Source organism: Pseudophryne corroboree, chromosome 6, assembly GCF_028390025.1.
Source record: "Pseudophryne corroboree isolate aPseCor3 chromosome 6, aPseCor3.hap2, whole genome shotgun sequence".
NCBI lineage: Eukaryota > Metazoa > Chordata > Amphibia > Anura > Myobatrachidae > Pseudophryne > Pseudophryne corroboree.
The window spans coordinates 165,285,481-165,302,818 of record NC_086449.1 but is presented as its reverse complement, the minus strand read 5'-3'; positions in this window follow the sequence as shown (position 1 = coordinate 165,302,818).

Here is a 17,338-nt window from a genome sequence, read left to right as displayed (position 1 = left end):
TCCACATCAGCAAGGCTTAGCGGCAGTTAGAACTTTTTATGAGACACAGTCCATTAACGACCTGGATATTGATTTGTTCATGAAATTGTTAGAATTGACTCTTACAAGAAACTACTTTATTTATGATGGCAAGTTCTACTGGCAATTGGCCAGATGCGCTATGGGCAGCAACGCAGCGCCGAGCTACGCTAACATTTTCATGTTCCGCGAAGAGGCTGTTATGTTTCTCCAAAATGAGGAATATTCGCAACATATCAAGTGCTATATGCTATTTATAGACAACTTATTTTTGTTGTGGACGGGAGGTGAGACAGCACTGCTGTGCATGATTGAGGCTATTAACACCAGGAACTCGACAATTAAAGTAACGTTTCAATATAGTCACACGACCATCAATTACCTGGACGTATTGGTGACTTTGAAATCCAATAAATTATCCAATAAATTATATACTGAAGTGTTCTCCAAACCAACAGATAGGAACACCCTTCAGTTGGCATCTAGCCATCACCCCAAACCACTTAAATGGGGACTACCCAAATTGCAAATGATGAGGGTAGCGAGGATCTCGAACAGCCCTATGATAGCATCTACAGGTATTGATACCATAATTGATAAATTTGTTACACAAGGCTATAACCTTAGTCGTCTAAGGAAACAAAAACAGGAGGTGCTAGCAATTGATCATGAACAATTACTTCAACCGAAGGTTCGTAACACAGAGGCGGTTCTCCCATGGAAGATGTAATTTACGACATCAAGCCAGGTGGTTCAACTAGCTAGTCGAGCTTTATGGCCTGAAACAGAAAAGACAGATGGCATGTTATACGAGGGGCAGGAACATCCGGGACATGGTTGTCCACACAGATATTACAGGTTTCAGAAAAACACCAGCTGAACCCCACTTTTTGTCTAGACCAGTGGGTTGTTATAGGTGTCCCCGTTGTACTATCTGCTCCCATATGCTTACTGGCTCCACGTTTAAGCATCCGCACACATCACGAATCTTCCAGATTAAGCATGCACTCTCATGTTTATCCACGCATGTCGTCTACATCATTATATGTCCGTGCAATCTATGTTACGTGGGCAAGACCACGAGGACTGTACGTGAATGTATGGCATTGCACCAGTTGTCTATTAGGAAAGCACTCAAGACATCATCGACTGACCAACCTGTGGAACGCCATTTCCTCCAGGCAGCCCATCCCTTGCCAACATTTAAACATATTCTAATAGATCATGTACCTGTATCTCTTAGAGGGGGTGATCATAATGGAAAGCTACTCAGATGTGAGAGCAAATGGGTATATTCTTTAACACTGTATATCCCAATGGCTTGAATGAACGCCACAATTGGAATGCGTTTTTGTAAATTTATCATCTATTTGTGTCTTTTGTAGTAGAGACCGTTCAACTATAATGGAAAGGAGCCATGTACTACTTTTCTAGTATTGCTAGGGCAGCAGTGTGTACAGTATGTTCCCCATGTAATGTTATTCTATTCCAGGCAATAGTTACATTATAGCTACACCAACCCGGTTTAATGTGAGGTGGTGTTGTTTACATTATTGGTAATTAGTATATTTGGATTGTTATTTATACACTATTTTCCCTGTTCATTCACAGCATGCTGTGTGGAGGGCCAGGAGACAACACAGCGGCCTCATGGGGGTAACTAAGCAACGAGGTAAGCACAACGCGTTGCCGTGGTGATCCCGGCGGAAGTCGTCTGCTGTGACCGAATGTAACGCCCCACAAGCTCCTGCAGGCGGAAGCGCGGTCCGGACCCGGCTCTCCCGCGGCGTGGTGTCTCCTACCTATTTAGGTAAGTTGTGATTTTGTCTTTGGTTGTTTTTTTGTTGTTTTGCCAGCCTTGATAACTGTGCTTTGGGCACCGAAACGTTGGCCTTGAGCGCAATTCTGTATATTTATGTAATCCACTAAAAGCAAGTTTTTTGTTACATTGGAGTGCCACAGTCCTTCTTTGCTTTATATATATATATATATATATATATATCTTTAAATGTATTTCAGTTAGGGCACTCATAATTTGAGGATTTTAATCAACATAGCTTAATATTAGCCCATATTTGCTTATTCTCCCATAATGTCTGTGAGACTCCCAAATTTTGGAGAGTTCCCTTGGACTCCTGGGTAATTTACCCTCCTGTATCCCATTGACTTCATTGTGAAGTTGGCGGGGTGGAGATATATTGGCCAACCCCCTGCTGCATGATGCTGTGAATAGCAATAGTTTTCAGTGGGGGGCAGTGCCATGATGATGCGATCAACCATGAATTTCACTGAAGAAGCCAATGGGATTTGGGAGGGTGGGCTACTCTTCTGGGAGTCAGGGGGTACTCACCAAAATTTAGAATGTTCCATACACCAGCACCCTAGACCTCCTTTCCTGGTTCTCTCTGTGTGGAACAGCAAAAAGTAGGTACTGTAGGTATTTGTTAGACAGACACTCTCCACTAACACTGATAAAACCTTTACACTAATCTCCAAGATTTTCTTGTAATGGAGCCAAGCACAGGCCAAAAAGCTTAACCTGCATTCAGTTGAGTTTCATACTCAATTTTGTGTAACCTTCTCCACAGGTGTGTACTCTCCAAATGCAGACGCCAACTGATGCAACTATCCTGCAGGCAGCTTGATATTAAGTCACAGTTGAGAGAGGGATAGTGTTCAATAGAGGTACTAAAATTGCTTAACTACTTAAGAGGACTCTGGACTTCATCACAGTAAAATTGGGATTTTTGTTCCTAGTTTGGTTCCAGTTTGACTGCCACAGTGCAAGTTGAAGGTTCAAAGTAAAAAATAGAGGCCCTCATTCCGAGTTGGTCGCTAAGAGTCTTCGCAACGCAAATGTACGAAATGTAAGTATCTGCGCATGCGCAAATGCGTGATTACGCATGCGCGAGTACATACGTACGACAACTGTGCAAAATTACTCAGAAAAAAAAAGCCGTGACTGGCAAACGAAAACGAGGAGTGGCGTGGGCGTGGCAGAGGCGAGACTTCGCAATGCTCCGACATGGGCGTGAAAGTGGGCGTACAGTGTGGGAGTATGCAACTCGCAATGGGCGTGTTTTTCGCAAATAAACATTGTCGCTGTTAAAACTAACATAGGAAACCGTAGCAACATTCACGCAGCAGCCGAGTAGGTCTGCAGTTACTCTACATTTGCGAAGTACTGGTACAAGTGTGTATGCAGTAATTAGCAGTTAATTGGATAGCACATTCATCTGATGTCCAATTACTTGTTAATTAATGAGCAGATGAAAGTTACCAACCAGCAATTGTCTGAACACACATTACATGTTTATTCTACTCACATATAAATCTCACACACTGCCAAAGAAGGGTGTGATTTTTGTTGAAGTTGTTGTGTAAGCATTTTTTAAACTTGTTTTAATGTGTGTAAGACTCCCAAATACAAACAAGTGAAAATATTTTTGAAAGTGTTTGAAATCTGCAACATTTTTTACAAATAATCCAACACCCACATAATGCAGCATACACTTTAATTTAGTCTTAAAAGTCACAATAATATTTGATTATAATATCTGACAATGTTTGAAATGATGTCCTGTTGACCATAGATATTTATAAAAAGCGTCGTGTCTGTTTACTTAATATGGACATTAAAGTGTGGTGCAAAGCATACCTTTTTTTTTTTTTTTTTGCAATTTTTAAGGAGAATTTGCAGATTGGTCTACAAGTGTCTATATGCTGACCTAATCTTTCTGGAACTGCATTACCTTGAAGAAACTGCACAAATTTTTAAAATATGTTTTTTATTACTATAATAATATTTCACAACATTTAAACAACATGGCTCCACGTGAGTCGCACAGGCAGAGATGGACCAAGCAGCAAGCAGATGGCACTGACAATCATTAGATAGCAGAACTCAGTACTCTGCAAAATCTGCTTCTGACAAAAGTATATTTTTTAAGCATAAATAAAACATGACACACCCTGCCACACACAAATTTTAAACCAAATGAGAAAGAATTAGGATCCACCACACAAACACAACAATACATAGCACACTAGTAAGAGGAAGATGGCTCTGGTGTTTATACACATAAACTCACAGGCTACAATACATCCAAACAGAAAGAATACATTTCACTAAGAGGGAGTTATCCATTCTGGCCACACAAGCCAACTCCAAAAATACATAGAGGCAACATCAAAAACATGGGTGCTGCCCATCTGGAGAGACATCATTTTCTTCTTTTTCTCCCCGCCTGAGGCTGTTCTTCTTTGGAAGGTCTGCGGAGCGACCTTCGTTGGGCCTGCCCAGTGGGCTGTTCTTCCTGGGCAGGGGCAGGGGAGGGAGCCGATGTGGGTGGCTCTCTGCCACTGTGGGCAAGGTAGACAGCGATGGCCTGGAGCCCTTGCAAGATGTTATTTGCAAGGCTTTGGAATGAGGAGGCAAGTTGTTCTTGGCCCTGCCTGATCTCTGCCAGACGTTGGCAGAGTTGAGCAACACCTTGCTCAACACAGGTTCGGTGCTCAGTGAGCCGGACAGCTATCTGGCTTACCTCTCGGATGACCCCGTCTTGAAACCGATTTAGGCTCTCACCATACCTAGCGATTTCAAGCAGGATCTCCGGGATAGCAGAGGGTTGGGTGGGGGGGGCAGTAGGAACCTGCAGAGGTGGGATTTGTTGGCCCACACTGCCAGACTCACTAGGTCCCTCCACCTCAGCCTCAACCACATAACCGTCCTGTGACTCAAACGGATCACCCCCCTGTGCTGTGTTTTGTGGCAAGCAAATAGAAGAATGTGTGGGGAAAAAGTTGGATACAAAATTAGTTTATTATTATAAATACAGTCAAAATTACAGACAACTAAATGTGTAAACTTACCTTCCAAGTCATGTCCCGTCAGGATCTCAGGCAGGTCCGTGTCCATATGAGACACCCCTTGGCCCTCCTCATAACTGACACAGGGCATCGCCATCTCCTCCAAGTCAGTATACTCCACAGCGACAGGTGCTCCTCCACCTGTAGCCCTTGAGGCATTCCACTCCGCAGCCCTCTTTGCCTTCAGGCGGGATTTGAAGTCGGCCCACCTACATATGTATTGTGAAAGAGGGACAAAGTAGAGTCTTATTATTTGTCTAAGCTAATATATAGGACACGTGTTCTGCTTGTGTTTGCTAGACATAACATCACATGTAACTACATTTTTTAGTCAACTTATCACAGAAAAATGACTGTCAAGATGCACTTACCGTCGTCTCACTTCCTGTGATGTTCTGACGACAGAGCCAACTTCATTCACAGATTTTGTGATGTCTCTCCAGATGCGATCTTTTGAAGCAGCCCCCATGTTTTTTGGGCCTCTATGTATTTTGGACATGGCCTGCGTGACCAAAACACGCAACTCCCTCTTAGTGAATGCAGGCTGTCTTTTCTTCCGTCTGGAGGTAGCCTGTGAGGTTTCTTCTTGTTGGTCATCACCATCTTCCTCCTCACTAGCAGCTTCTGTCTGTTGTGTTTGTGTGGCTAAAGCCAATTCTCCCTCAGTTTGGTCACTATGTGTGTGTGGCAGGGTATCCCCAGTCAATTGTTGGGGTTCAGAAGCAGAGATTTGCAGAGTACTAGGTCCTGCCTCTTCAACATCCGCAGAGGCGTATTCCAACATGCGCCTTTGGCAATCTAGGCGTCTTTTCCGCAATGCCATCTCCTGCTCTGCAATGCGGTCCATCTCTGCTGCGATTTGCTCACGAGAAGCCATGTTTGCGATGACGTGTGTACGCCGAGGTGTGTGCTTATTTATACCTACGTGCGTCGCGTTAATTCACACAGGTGTACAATGTTAATCTGGTTACTGATTGCACTGCTTATTTAAGGGCCTACTTTGCACGCTGTGAGTGTAGGTAGTTTGGAGTTTCACTGTTGAGTTTGTTGGCTTGTGCGTGAAGGTGCTATAGGATTTTTCCAAGTGAGTAATTGTCAAGCATACATTTGTCCTTTCGTTTGCGTTTAGAATATAGACAGTGTAGCATTTTGTCTGCGAATTTACGTTTGTGAGTATTCTGGAATTTGTCTTGTTGTTTTTAAAAAAAAAAAAAAGTTTTTATTTTATGTTGATTGTTTGTTAGTCTTTTTTACACATATATATTTTGCTAGTCCATTTGTGCAAATAAACCTGTGCTTCATTGCTTTTACTGTCATTTTTGGTCTCTTGTAGGAGAATTGTTTTGGGTGACGTAACCGTAGTATATTATTTCAAATTTGTGTGCTATATAACACAAATTGGTCCTTTCTTTATTTTGGATCAGGTAAGTTCCCTTGGCCTGTGTTGGTGCCTGTTTGTGTTAATGGTCTGTATGTTGTTTTTGACTGTCATTTTTGGTCTCTTGTAGGAGAATTGTTTTGGGTGACGTAACCGTAGTATATTATTTCAAATTTGTGTGCTATATAACACAAATTGGTCCTTTCTTTATTTTGGATCAGGTAAGTTCCTTTGGCCTGTGTTGGTGCCTGTTTGTGTTTGTTCAAAGTGTTTTGATAATGTTTGTTTTCCATCTTGTTAATAAATGCTATGTTTTTTACCAGGATTGATCAGCAAAGTAGTGTTGTTCTTGGCTGGACTAGCTACTAAAGGGCTAACTTTTTGTTTGTTTTATTGTAATGTTTTAAACCAATTAGTCATTATTTTTTAGTAGGTGTTTGTGATGTGTTTGATGCTGTTTTTTTTTTTATACTATTTTTAACATTTACAATTTAACATATGTAGCTTTCATCAAAAAAATAATTTTGTTTATCTTTTTTGTGATAATATTCCTTTTGTTCCTGAATTGAACTCAGAAAAAATGTCTTACGCTCCTGCAGTAAGTTGACACCCCCTTTTTTTTAAAAAATTTTGGTTGTATATTTGTTGGACTTTGTTTTTGTCTTATTCAACCTTTTTTTGTTTTATTTTTTAAAGTGTGTGATGTCAATATTTATTGCTGCCGAAGCCCTACCTCCCCAACCCACGCCAGCACTCCCACCCCAACCGCCAGCCCCACAACCACAACCGGCTCCTCATCAACCAAGGCAACGGAGGCGTGCTAGGCCACCAATTTTCCGACCCCGTGTCCTACTTTTTGGGATGCCAGATGATGTGGTTGTACGTAGATACAGGCTGCCACCACATCTAATCCTAGACACTCTCTCCATAATAGAGAGTGATCTGGAGTCTGAAATTCGGTATCCTACAGCAATACCACCATTGACACAATTCCTTGCTGTGTTACATTTTTTGGCTACAGGCTCTTATCAGCATGTGGTAGGAGACCAGGTTGGCATGTCGCAGGGCCAGTTCAGTAAGGTCCTGCGGCGTGTCTGCCAGGCTTTCCTAAAGCGTGTGAAGCAATTTATTGCTATGCCTTTGGATGTTGGTGCCCTAGATGTGGTGAAGCGGCAATTTGAGGAAGGTGGTAGTCGCTTCCCACATGTTATTGGGGTTGTGGATGGCACACATGTAGCTATTCAGCCACCAAAACATAATGAAGAAATTTATAGAAACAGGAAACTGTTTCATTCTCTGAATGTAATGGTTGTTTGTGGGCCATCCCTCCAGATCCTTTCCCTGAATGCAAAGTTTACTGGAAGTTCCCATGATGCGTATGTCATTAGACAATCAGGGATATGGCACAGATTAAGATCAAGTCAACGAGCAGACATGTGGTTATTGGGTGAGTTGTTGCACAATTTTGTGTAAAATATTTTAATTTTTTAAAAAATAGACTATTTCTAATTTTGGTTTATCATCAAACAGGAGACCGTGGATATCCTTGCACCCCCTGGCTCATGACTCCTTACCGTAATCCCAGGCCAGGACCACAGACGGCATTTAACTCCGCGCTTACTGCCACTAGGCAGCTGGTGGAGCGCACAATTGGGGTCCTTAAAGGGCGGTTTCGTGTGCTCCACCGCACTGGTGGCGACATCATGTATTCGCCGGAGATGGCAAGTAAACTAGTGGTCCTGTGCGCTATACTACACAACATCGCGGTAAGGAGTAGCGTAGAGCTTCCCCAGACAGAGGAATTGCCTGATGAGGAGCCAGGGGTTGTCCGACACTTCGGTGGGGGGAGTGTTACACGGAGGGGGAGCCAAGTCAGGGCAAGCATTGTTGCGGAATATTTCAGGTATAGTGTTTTAAGTTTCTCTTTTTTAATCAAAATAAAACCACAGTATGCTTTTGTATTTTGATTAATTTTGTCATTTTGTTTGCTATTGTAAGGCCATTGGGTAATTTTTTTTTGGCTTTGGAATATGCAATATTTATTTGCCACTAAATCCGTTAACACGTTAAGCTTACAATGTGTTATTTGCAAAAACAATACTGTGATGTTGCTAAATAGTGTCCTTATTTGTTTTCTATCCTAAAATCCTGTTTATTTCAACAAACACACAAACAAATGAAACTTAATGTTGTCCACTTTGTGACTGTCCAGCTGAATGATCACACAAACTGTGGTGAGTACACAGATATGTATCTGAATTTACCCAAAACTGTGTGTGTGTCTGTTTGTTTTGTTTTATGTTTTAATTTTTTTTAAATTCCTTCTGCGAATGCGTATTTCCGCTCGTGCTAATTAACACTCTGCTCTTCCCAGCATTGCAAAGATCAATAAAGTTATTAGAAATTACAGCATAGATTTTGGACCAATCACATGCTAGCAGACACTAGAAATATATGCCCAAATAAGGAAAACGCCATTGCCATGATGCGTGCGGCACCTTTCACCAGGCGGGAGCTCCGCGCCCTGGTTGCGGTGATGGACCGCCGCGTAGGCCGCGTTGGGCGCTTCATCCCAAATCGGGTTAAGCGCGAGACCTATGCGGAGGTCCGCCGCCTGCTGCGTTCTCGCGTCCGCAGCAGGCGGACAATAATACAGTTGGAGAGGAGATGGAGTGATCTCCGCAGGAGGACTCCAGAGCTGTTGGCGGAGATCCGGCAGCAAATCCGCGCAATGCATGCACGCAGTAAGTTACATTACATAAGATTAATAGCATAAATTGTGCAAATTTACACTAAGTGGTAGGCTAATTGCAACACTGAGTGAACATTTTTTTACAATAGGACAGTGTGTGTGGTTAGGGCAAACAGTACTGACTGTAGCAAAATGTCACCAAACAAGTGCATGTTTTCCTGAAAAAAAAACCAGGCAGGAAACTGTACCAAAAAACTTGATCAGTGCTGTCTATATAATAAGGTGGCTTGAATAGTGATCTGGTGATGTTGCCTAGACCAATCAATATGACTCAATGGAATAGATTAAGGAATGAGCGTCCAAATAATTTTTTGGACTCATTTAGTTTGCTGTGGGCAACATGAAGAGGATTTTTTTTTTTTTTTTTTTTGGTTAAAAAAAACCACTGTGTCTTTTACATGGAACAGAACAGTGAAATTTACAATTGTTTAGTATGTAATTTAACATGCAAATTAAATTTTAACACAAATATCATTATAGGACGACCACAACGGCAAGCAACACATGAGGCACCATCTCAGCCCCCTTCCCCTTCTCACTCCCCCTCCACTTCCCAGTCCCCCTCCCCTTCTCACTCCCCCTCCCCTTCCCAATCCCCCTCAGCTTCCCAGTCCCCCTCAGCTTCCCAATCCCCCTCTGCTTCCCAGTCCCCCTCAGCTTCCCAGTCCCCCTCAGCTTCCCAATCCCCCTCAGCTTCCCAGTCACCCTCAGCTTCCCAGGCCCACTCCACTTTCCACTCCCCTTCTCACCCCACCTCTCCTTCTCTTTCTGTGACCCCTTCTCCTCCTTCCCATACCCCTTCTCCTTCAAATTCCAAATCACCTTCTCAGCCCCCCTCACCCTCTATTGGCCTAACATTCTCTCCGCCCCCCTCGCCCTCTCAATCAGACCCACCCTCTGAAATAACATCCCCAATCCCTCCTCCTTCCCCCATCCAGCCTCCTTCCCCCATCCCTCCTCCTTCCCCAATCCCTCCTCCTTCCCCAATCCCTCCTCCTTCCCCCATCCAGCCGCCTTCCCCCATCCAGCTGGCATCACCACCCAGCGAATGGGCAGAAGAAGCCCCAGATGGGCTAAGTGACAATGTTGTGGAGGAAAGTAAGTGTTTTTACATTTTTACAATAATGATTACCTACTTAGACTTACAATCTCAAAACATGCCCTGTTGTACTGTTGGGAATACGCTACCAAGGGAAAAAAAAAGAGTTATTATTCATGGTGTACATGTTGCATTGAATTTTTAAAGAGTGTCATTATATGTAGTGTTATGTGTGCAATGTTTTGTGTGTCCACTCTAGATCGACACTCATTAGTTCAACAGGGTTGCCAGGACAACATGGTTTATCTGTGCTCAGTTTTGATGGTAACATTTCTACTTAAGTGGAGTTCTCTTTAACATGGGACGTTGCCCATAGCAACCAATAAGATTATAGTTTAAATTTGTAAGTCCACTTTTACAAGATAATATTTTTATTTTTATTGGTTGCTATGGGCAACGTCCCTTCTTAAATAGAACTCCAGTAGTAATAAATGTACCCCATGGTGTGGTCCACTTTCTTGTAATAAACAAAAAAAGATTGCTGAGCAGGCTTGTGTGTTGTTCTGCTACTGATTTATCTTGAAAACAGCCATGATGTCGTCACTTAGGAATTAAAGCAGGCCTCTCCAAACTGCGGACATACAGCTGCTGAGAAACTACACATTCCAGCATGCCCTGACACCGTTTTGCATTCTCTGTCCCCAAAACTGTGTCAAGGCATGCTGGTCTATGTAGTTTCACAACAGCTGGAGGGCATCAGTTTGGCCAGGCCTGCATTAAAGTGTGCTTTGTGCCCTGCTTGTATAATAGGTAATGTGAGTAAGTTATTAATGTTTTCTTTGACTCTTCTTTTCAGATTCTGCAGTTGGAGATCCCAGCACTTTGCCTGAACTTTTAGGGCGGCTGAAAGCCCATTTAAGGGAAGTGTTAGCAGATATCGAGGCAATAGAAAAAAATCTGTGATATTTTTATTTTAATTTTGTTAAAAGTTTCTTAAAAAAACAAAAAAACAAATAAAAAAAATAAAAAAATTGTTGAAGTTAAGTGGGTGTTGTGCTTATTTATGCTATAAAGGAACAGCACATTGCCTTGCAGAAATTGGTGACCTTAAACAGTTCACACATCTTACTTAAGCTTAAAAATAAAAATATAAAACACAAAATTCTACACACACAAAACTCGTTAGGAGGTTATGGTTTTTAAATACATGAAAAGACATTTATTCACACACTACACATATACACAATACTTCAAACATTTGCATTATAACAATAAAAATTACAATATCTATATTTTACAAATTTAAACAACAATGTTTCTGGCCAATTAGAGCTACAAAGTGTTCTTCTGGTTTACTTTGGAGACTTAATTGGTCAGGACCATTGACATTAATTACACTAATTGGGTTCGTAATTGAGGAGGGCTTGTGGACTTTTAACATAAAGGTGTAATTCCACTGAATAGGGGAAAAAAAAGCATTGTGGTGCGTTTGTCCACAAAAGTGTGCACTTTTAACATGGATGGGTAAATATACTAAAACTTAGTAATTTTACGATGAAGTATGTGTTAATGCGATAGTTTCGCAATGCTGCGATGGTTTCGCATTGCTGCGATGTCATTTGGCGTACGCCCACTTTGTGTAATACTGCGTACGAATGTGCAAAAATACGTTGGGGGCGGATGTTCGCAAATTTACTACACTAACGCAACTTTGCGAATATGTTGTGCGAACGAAAAACTTAGCGACCAACTCGGAATGAGGGCCAGAGTCTTTAAACAAACTATGAACACTTGACTATTCAACCTCAAAAAGGGATGCAGTTAAGTTGCCGACAGTCGGGACTGACTGTCAGGAGGCAGTCAGGATAATGACGCCGAAATCTCAACCACTGACAATGCCGCCAGCCGGAATCCCAGCTAATGGGCTATTCCCACTTGACACCCATTGAGTCCACGACACCCATTGAGTGGGAATAGAACCTGTGGGGTGTGCAGTGAGCCACCGAACCCGTGAGGGGACTATCTGAGCTCGCCCTGCTGCCGGCATACTTACGGCCAGGATGCCGTTGTCGGTATACGGACAGCCGGCATCCTGGCCGCCGGTATTTCATACTGAAACCCTATTTGCTATTTATAGTACTTTTGATGATTTTTAATTTAAACAGCAAATATTAGAGCTGGAAGTTCACTTGGAATATTGTAAAAAATGTTATGCAGTGCATCCATATACTGTAAGCTTGAATGTAGCAGAACCTATTTCCCTTTGCGTGAATTTAACTCAAATGTTATCTCAAATATCAAGAATTTATCAATAACATTTTAAGTATATTTGATAAAGCAATCTGAGAACCCTTTCAAAATGAATTTCTGCATCTCTACTGTTCAGTGCTACTAGTCTTACAATGAATTATGGACCTAATTCAGACCTGATCGCAACAGCAACATTTTTCTCTAATGGGCAAAACCATATGCAGTGCAGATGGGGCAGATATAACATGTGCAGAGAGAGTTAGATTAGGGAGGACCTCATTCAGTAAGGATGACAAATTCAGCTTTTTAGCATATTACAATCCTTTGATTCGCATGCTGGGGGCCGCTCATAGCAGGGCAAGGCAGCCCAGCATGCTACATGCTGCTCCCCATGCGGTTCTGCGACCGCATTTAGTGTGCGGTCGCAGAAATTATGGAAGCCTCCTGCCCGCTCAGCCTAGCTGCGACGGCAGGAGGCCAGTCACCATCTTTTTGATTGGAGTGACTGCGTGTGACGTCACACAGCTGCCCTGATAACACCCACGCCGCCACCACCGTTCGCATCTCGCCTTGGAAACGAAGCATTGCCACTCCGTGAACGCCTCTGCCTGTCCATAAGGCAGAGGCTTTTGTAATTACTGCGGGTCAACTGCAGTAAATGTAGGAGCATGCGCAGGATGGGACCTGTGCATGTTCCCGCGGGGTGGACATAAAATTACGGTTGGATCGCAAATTGCAATCCAACCTGAAATAGCCCCATAGTCTGTACATAAAACACAATTGTGAATGCGCAGCAGGGCTCTCTGTTCACAGCCTTCTTTGATAGCCTATCCCGCCTCCCTACGGGCATGACTATAATTGGTGGAGACTGCAATGTCACACTGGACCCACTCCAAGACAGATCTCGCCCCACCCCAACAGCTTCTACTCCCGCCAAATTGGCCAAGCGTCTACAAGCACATTTATCACTTTATAATCTATATGACGGTTGGAGGACTTTGTATCCCTCAGCGAGAGGATTTACTCATTACTCCCCACCCCATGATCTCTATACCCGTATAGACTATGTGTTCATTGACCGAGACACTACCCGTAAACTCCTCAGTGCCCAGACGCTCCCTATCTCCTGGTCAGATCACTCTGCCGTTCTGCTCGAGATCTCATCCTCCTCACCCCCACCCGATTCTGGCGCCTAAATGAATCTCTCCTGCTTAAGAAATGCACCATAGCTGATATTGCTACCGCATTAGCTAACTATTATGCAGAAAATGCGACCCCAGACATCCCTCCCTCCCTGATATGGGAGGCTCATAAGGCCACCATCCGAGGCTACCTTATAAGCCTTTCGGCTGCCCAGAAGAAAACTGAAGCTCAACGAATCCGAGTCTTAGAATCAGAACTTGCTGCCTTGACCCTTCTGCACCAACGCCGCCCCAAAAAGAAAACATACTCCAAACTCCTAGCAGTTAAGGGTCAGCTATCCCAAATACTCACCAAAAAGGCAGTCAAGGCACTCTTATGGGCACGCCAGAGGTTCTACGAAAAATCAGATAAGGCTGACACTCTGCTGGCCCAGAAACTCAGAGCGAAACGTACTCAAAATCGCGTTGTATCTCTACGCTGTGCGGACGGGTCCACTACGTTTGACCCGTCACGAATGGCCTCCCAATTTCGGGATTATTATACATCCTTGTACAACCTCCCTTCCACTCTAGATGCTGATCCTGACCACGTCTCTAAGCTCCGAGACTATCTATCCACTTGCAAACTCCCTAAGCTTTCCGATTCGGACATATCGACGCTCAATGCCCCCATTTCCACAGAGGAAATCTCAGTGGCCATCCAGCAGCTACGCCGTACCGCAGCCCCTGGCCCTGATGGCTTCACTGCTCTATATTATAAAAAATTTACAGCCTCTCTACTCCCCATGCTCCAATCTATGTTTAACGCAATCTTGGATGGGGGCTCATTCGATGCAGCCACCACGAGGGCCAACCTTATCCTCATTCCGAAGCCCGACAGGGACCCGCTTGAGATGAAGAACTATCGACCCATCTCGCTCCTAAATGTCGACTTAAAGCTCTTCGCTAAAATCCTGGCTAACAGACTAGCTCCATTTTTACCCTCCCTCATTCACCCCGACCAGGTCGGCTTTATTCCATCCAGACAGGCCGCAGATAATACTAGACGTCTCATCGACCTTATCCAGTTGGCACAAGACAAGTCTCTTTCGACGTTAGTCGTGGCCCTCGACGCAGAAAAGGCCTTCGATAGGGTGGCCTGGCCATTCCTGCAACAGACACTTCTAAATATGGGCCTACATGGCACCTTTTATAAAGGCGTTACGTCGCTGTATCAGAACCCCTCAGCCTCCATCTTAATCAATGGCCTCTCCTCCGACCCTCTACCCATACGTAACGGCACCCGACAGGGCTGTCCCCTTTCCCCCCTACTCTTCGCCCTCATTATGGAACCAATGGCAGCTAAAATTAGGCTGAACCGTAACATATCTGGTATAATGTCGGGAACCCACGATCACAAAATTGCACTATATGCCGATGACGTCATTCTCACCCTGACTGACCCTTCGACCTCCCTCCCACATTTGATGGAGGAGATAGCTACGTACAGCCGGTTTTCAAATTACAACATTAATTCAGACAAAACCGAAATCCTAGCCCTGCACGTCGCGGACCCAGACCTTCGGCTCCTACAGGCCTCCTTCCCATGTGCCTGGCGAGCTGATAAACTCAAATACCTGGGCATTTATTTAACTAAGTCCTATTCTGGTCTCTATGCTGCCAACTTCCCCAGATTATTAACCTCTATTAAACACGATATGACCAAGTGGAATAAATATATCCTGTCCTGGTTTGGACGAATGACGGCCGTTAAGATGACTCTACTGCCCCGTCTGTTGTATCTGTGGCAAACTCTTCCCATCCACGTTCCCACCTCAATCCTTAAAAATCTCCAAGCAGACCTTACCAGATTTATCTGGGCAGGGCGTAAGCCCAGAGTAAAGATGAGAATCCTCCAAAAGCATCGCCTAGAGGGGGGCCTGGGAGTTCCTGACCTCCTTAAATACTATAGAGCTGCTCACCTAACCACGTGTGTTCTTTGGCACGACAAACCTGGACACAGAATATGGACACATTTGGAGGCTACCACACTCCACAAATATTCCCCCTATAGCCTGCTCTGGTGTCGACCGAACAGTCGTCCCCCCGCTTCCTCGCTGTTGCCCACAGTGAGATTTACCCTTTCCATATGGGACCTTTGTTCACGACTTTACCGGCTGCGCTCCTTCCATCCTCTACTCACCCCTCTGTGGAACAACCCAGCTTTCCCGCCAGGGGAGAACCATCTAGCTTTTGGTTCATGGACCAACCATAACACACTCTTCCTTCTGGACATTGCTCCGCTACATACGTTCCCCACATTTGCCGACTTGCAATCCCGTTTCTCCCTCCCATGCTCAACCTTTTATCAATTCTTACAGATACGCCACTTTTTTGCCTCTACCCCCGGATCACTGCCCATGGGAGGTAAATCGACCTTTGAATCCCTCTGTTGCACTTGCCGATCAACTAAAGGCTTGCTCTCAACTATATACCAAATCTTGTTGGCTCACAACTCGCCCCTGAAAGAACCCCACAAAATGGCGTGGGAACGGGAGGTGGGTGAAACCCTGACGCCAGATGAGTGGTCTGAGATTAGGCAGGAAATCTCCACGAGCTCCATTTCGGTCCGAATTAAAGAAAATGCCTACAAATTATATTATCGTTGGTACCTGGTGCCATCGCGTCTCCATTCAATTTATCCCTCCTGCTCGGATGGCTGTTGGCGTCAGTGTGGTCAGCGCGGTACCCTGCTGCACATTTGGTGGAACTGCCCGCAGATTAAGGGATATTGGTCTAGGGTCCATAGACTTATTTTTAGGGTCCTTGGACTGACGATCCCGATGTCACCTCTCTATTCCCTGCTCTCTCGCCCAGTACCTCACACCCCTCGCCACCAACAGAAACTAATTAAGCATATCCTAAATACGGCCAAATGCCAAATTGCGGCTAACTGGAAATCTCTGTCACCCCCCACAATCCCTGCTACCACTAATGCTATATGGCAAACTTATAGATTGGAACGTATAACGGCGGTTCTCCGGGATACCCCAGATAACTTTACCACTACGTGGTCACCCTGGACGTCACACTTCGGTGCTGAACCTCCGCTAACTACCATATAAGATGATGGGAACCATCACGATACCCTATCCAACTTAGGATAATCTGACGCACTGCCTGGGCGGCTGGGACCGTCCGACCATCCCCCCCCCCTACCTCCCTCCCCAATTCTCACCCCCCCTTTCTTTTTTTTTTTGCTTTCCTTTTTTCCTTTTTTTCTCTTCTACCTCTATTGCTAAGTTCACTTTCTGCTTCTCTTTTATAAGCTATATTGTTCCACTAAGAGATATTCCTTCACCCTTAGCTATGGTACATACCAGACGTATAACGCTAGCTATTGATGGCTTTTCATACACAGACATACACGTCTGTTTGATCTTCCACTCACTCACTGTTGTACCTGAGTTGATATTCTGTCACTGATAGTTACTTATTGACTGCATTATATGCGAATGTGTGACACATGTAATACCTACTTTACGAATATCTTGTTAAAAATATAAAATTCAATAAAAACTTTTTCTCAAAAAAAAAAAAAAACACAATTGTGATGTTGATCATGCAGCAAAATGGAAAATAATATAATTGTATCTTTATAAGAGATTGGTTACCGCCGACCCCAGCTGTTCAAGGATCGACAATATTCTAATACAAGCACTAGTCCAGAGCCAGCACTACCCGCTCAGCAGCTCCTGCAAAGCAGGGAGGCGTTGGTCGGAAGAGGCGCTCTACCCACTCTGCTGTTGCTGCTGACTCCCGGCTGCCGCTGCGTCTGTCACACTGAATGACAGACGCAGGCAGCGTGAAGCGCTGCTGCGGCTCGGACCCTCCGGCACCCTCCCTCCTGT